The sequence below is a fragment of the Nomascus leucogenys genome, chromosome 20 (assembly GCF_006542625.1).
Source record: "Nomascus leucogenys isolate Asia chromosome 20, Asia_NLE_v1, whole genome shotgun sequence".
NCBI lineage: Eukaryota > Metazoa > Chordata > Mammalia > Primates > Hylobatidae > Nomascus > Nomascus leucogenys.
In genome coordinates, this window is record NC_044400.1 from 67,138,340 (window position 1) to 67,143,481 (window position 5,142).

Below are 5,142 nucleotides of genomic sequence, written 5' to 3' on the forward strand. Positions count from 1 at the left end.
GTAGTTGACATTTTGGAGGGCTTTTTATTTATTTATTTATTTTATCTTTCTTAACCTAAGGAGTGCTTGGAAACCTATGCTTTAATTGAAAATGCTGCTTTGGCAATAAGTTTTACATAATTCTCCAAATGCCAAAATAAACTCTTGGATCAAGGGATTCATAACAGAAAAAAAAATCTTTCTTTTTAAATGTAAGAAAAAGTACATCTGAAGATTTATTCTCGAAAGTGAGTGTGTGCAAACCAGACTTCTTTGAGGAATAAAGGTGTGCTAACAAGTATTCTATCTTAGCATTTGAGAGTCCCCCAACAGCATGATGCAACTATTTCATTAGCTGCATGTGGGTAACTTGATTCTTCTCACTCCCTCTATTCTTTGTAGAACCTATCTGGGCAGCCATTTAATGCTAACAAGCCAAATTCTTTCTTCACTTCTTCCTGCCAAGTAGTACCATAATTGTCATCAAGACAGGATCATCTGTTTCATATTGCTTTTACTTATGCTGAATGAAAGCACCAGTGTGATTTGCCATTTTATTTCAGCTCTTATTCTTGAAAAGTAGAAAAGTGGTAAAAGAACACTTCTTTTTATTCCCTTTTCCAAATTATAAGACTGTAAATAAATTAACATTGTCCTATTTGATGCATTGTACTACCTTATTGGAAGCATAAAAATTACTAGAAGGGAAAGGGAAGGTTTTTAAGAGGAGAAATTAGTTGAAGGAGGGAGAAAAAGAAAACTCTACTTAGTAGTATATGAGATCTTTCACAGTCCAGAACCGCTTTGCCAAATATAGCCTCTAGCCACTGAGATTACGAAATATGGTTAATCTGAATTTAAATGTACTGTTTTGTACAATACATATAAAATTTCAAAGACAATACAGAAAAAAATGTAAAATATCACAGTAATAACTTTCATATTTATGTTTTTAAATGATGTTTTAGATATGTTGTATTAAATAAAATATATTCTTAAAATTAATTTCACTTTTACTTTTTAAAGGCGGCTACTAGAAAACTTTAAATTCCACATGTGGCTTGCATTTGCGTCTTACATTATGTTTCTGTCGAGCAGTGCTAGTACACAATTTACATGCCAAGAAGCTAGAATGTTCAGAGATGAGATATAATGAGGTTGAAGTCATATTTAACAGTATGCTCAGTGCTATTTTCTGTTTTGAAAGGCTTCTTTAGAGAAATATTTGTCTCTCTAGTAGAGGTCAAGATAAAGTAGGTGCAGTTTTTCAATAAAGTTGCCAATTGTTTTTGCCTGCTGGGTAGATATATTCTCTTTTTCTGTTAACAGTGCACTGGTCTTCTCTGAGGAACTCTCTCCCTCCTTGATTTTGAGACCCTGTGGTTTGGCTGAGGCTGACCCATGATTCTAGAGCTGAATGTGTGACTCAGGCCTAACCATCAGAATATTCCACTCCCATGGCCACAATAATTGACTCAGGAAATTGATAAAAGTTGGTCAATTGAATCAGTTCTGTGATTTTGAGTAACTACAGAAAAAGAGATGTCGCTCATCTTGGGGATTAAGTCTGCAACTACTCACACACACCTTTTCCAGCACATGACCTGAAAATGGAAACCAATAAGAGGAGACAAAAAGAAACAGGTTCTGTTTGAATGCCTAGATCCATTCCGTGACTAAAGCTGCCACTTGTAATTTTTCAGTTTGTTTGTTTGTTTGTTTTAGGGGGTGGGGACAGGGTCTTGCTCTGTGACCCAGGCTGGAGTGCAGCGGTGGGATCTCAGCTCACTGCCACCTCCACCTCCCAGGTTCAAGTGATTCTCATGCCTCAGCCTCCCGAGTATCTGGGATTACAGATACTTTTTATATTTTTATTAAAGACAGGATTTCACCATGTTGCCCAGGCTGGTCTCGAACTGCTGGGCTCAAGAAATTCACCAACCTTGGCCTCCCAAAATGCTGGGATTAGATTACAGGTGTGAGCCACAGCACCCAGCCAGAATTTTCCAGTTTAATAAGTTCCCTTCTTTGATCAAACAAATTTAAATTTAATTTCTATCTTTCACTAAGAAGTCTGATCAATATAAATAACAAATAATTGAATAAACAACTGCATTCATACAAGTCAACAAACACTCTTAGCATTTGTCTATGTTCAAGTAACTGCGTTGGGTGCTGGTGGAGGAAGGCGCAAAGTTTATTATTATTATTATTCACTCATTCATTCATTTATACATTCAGGAAACACTCATTGAGATTCTTTTGTGCCAGGCACTATCTTAAGCACTGGAGAAGAAAAGACAAGAATTAAAGTCACAGATATTGAGGATCTTTTATTTTTCTGAATTACATTAACAACGTGCCTATTGCTAATTATTCTTGCTCTCCCCAATATACTTTCAATGTTCAGTTTTTCACAAGTCAAATCTGTTATATAATCTCTGTTCCATTTTGTACCAGGAAATTCTATTTTGGATCCCTCCATCACCTTACTTGCTTTCGGACTTGTTAATTTCTGGGTCTGCTGTCGTCTCTGATCTGTAACTGCCCTCCCTCCCCTTAGGAACTCCTTGACTTTTTTCTTGTGTTAGATTCCTGCTTCCTAGATCACTATACCTCTTTGTTATAAGGAAGCACATCCTCTGGTAGTATCTTGAAAAGGGATACGGTATTTGTGAGGTCAATGTTTTGAGAACTTGCAAGCCTGAAAATCCATTCTATTCCCACAACTGACTGATAGTTTGACGGATTTTAGAACTCTAGGATGGGTATCATTTTCAGTTATAATTTTGAAGATATTGTTCCATTGTTTTCTGTTGAGAAGCCCAGTGCTATTCTGATTTTTAATCCCTTGCACAGGGTCTATATTTTCTTCCTGGAAGTTTTAAGAATTTTCTCATTATTTCTAGAGTCCTGAGCTTCCATGATTATATGTCTTGGAGTGAAATTACTTAATCTGGAGGATCATTTCCCTCAATTCTGGGAACTTTTCTTTATTATTTATTTGATAATACTCTTTCCTAAGTTTGCTTTCGTCTCTCTTTCTGAAACCCATGTCAGTGAAACATTGGGCTTCCTAGGTTGATTGTAAAATTTTCTTATCTCCTGTTATCTGCCTTCATATTTTTTAATACTACTTCAATGAAATTTTCTCATCTTTATCTCTCAGCACTTCTTTAAAATTTTGTTTTAATTTCATCTGACATATTTTTAATGTCCAAGAGCTCTTTCTTGTTTTCTCATTGTTCTCTCTTTCTATAGCATCCCGTTTCAAAGTAATTGTTTCTTTAATGATGCAGTATCTTTTCTAATCTTTTTGAAAATATTAATTATAATTAATTGGAAGTTTTGTTCTATTTCTTGAAATGTTTCTGTTTTTCTCTGAGTTTCTTTTATCTGTTTGTTTTGTTCTCTCTCTCTCTTTCAAGTTGGATATTTTCCTCAAATGTCAATATATATTTATGAGTGAGGTCCTTAAATGTTTTTTGAAAGGTCTGCGGGGTGGGTGAGCTTTCTGAGACTTTGAGTTTCTCTTGAGAGGGATTGCCAATTTTTTGCTGAAGGGAATAAATCTGGTTATAGGTGTACCAAGAACAAGGTGGAGGAATTCAGCAAACTTTGACAATTTAATCTGTGTTCACTCTACAACATTTGCCCTACCCTTCTACCATGCTTGGTGTCCTCGAATCCATAATCTTTTCAGTCCAATTTTTCCACAGAGTAAATTTCTTGCAGGGGTTTGGATAAAAATGCGTGACTACATTATGGTGGAGACAAAGTCTGGAGGAGCAGGTGGTTCTCACAGCTCCTTATATAACATTTCAACGAATCCCCAGGCCATCAGCTCTGAATCTTACCCTTACTTTCTGCTTTGCAATTGTTCTATTTCCTTAGAACAATGAAGAAAAAAAGAGATTGGGGGAGATCACTGATATTCAAAATAGTTACAGAGTTTTGATGTGGTTTGGCTTTGTGTCCCCACCCAAATCTCATCTTGAGTTGTAATCCCCATGTGTTGAGGGAAGGACTTGTAATCCCCATGTGTCAAGGGAGGTAAGAGATTGGATCATGAGGGTGATTTTTTGTTTGTTTTTTTAAAATAAAGGAAAGAGGTTTAATGGACTTACAGTTCCACATGGCTGTGGAGGCCTCAGGAAACTTACAATCATGGCGGAAGGCAAAGGGGAAGCAAGAACATTTTTCATATGGCAGCAGGAGAGAGAAGAGCAAAGGAAGAAGTTTCAAACAGTTATAAAACCATCAGATATCATGAGAACTCACTCATTATCAGTGAGAACAGCATGGGGGAAACTGCCCCCATGATTCAATCACCTCCTTCCCTAGACACGTTGGGATTACAGGTCCCTCCCTCAACACAATTTGAGATGAGATTTGGGTGGGGGACACAGAGCCAAACCATATTGTTTTATAGTTAGATTTATTTTTCTTTCAACTTTCAGGTTTAGAGCTTAACGACTTTAGTATATAAAATCAGGTGGTTTTGCCTATTGAATTTGAAAGCCTATAATAGGATAATATTAGGTTGTTCTTACTTTCCATTGTTGCATAGGGTGATTATTAATTGTAATTTAATCTTATTATAACTTAAATCTTCAAATATTATACAATTTTGGCTAAGTTAAAACGTATTAAAGTTTTACCAACTCCACATTTTCATTCACAACTCTTTTTTATAAGGGAAAATCACAGCATAATTTAATTGCCTTATTCTTTTCTCTTTATGCACATGTATTCTCCAGGTAGATAGTAATATGGGCCATTATCAGATTTCACAGTTTAAACAAGCCTTCCTTATAGTGATATGTTAAAATGAACTTCTTTAACCCAATGGGTTTTACTTCAGAGGTTTATTGCTTGGCCTCTTTACCATGAAATATTGGTATTCTGTACTATTTTCATATAAAAAATTTTCTGTATTTTGAAACAGAGAGCCAAATCTTATTGTCAACAGCCTGAGAAACAATTGTCAAGTTCATAAATTGTTTATATTTCTGTCTGCCTAAGGCATGCTAGTAAGTAAAATGATATGCTTTGTTCATATAAATGTTATGACTTAATTTGTATCAGGCGTTTCAACATGCAGAAAGGCCAAATGATGTTAATTTCTTGGTTTAAAATATAACCTCTCTAAAATGCAATTGT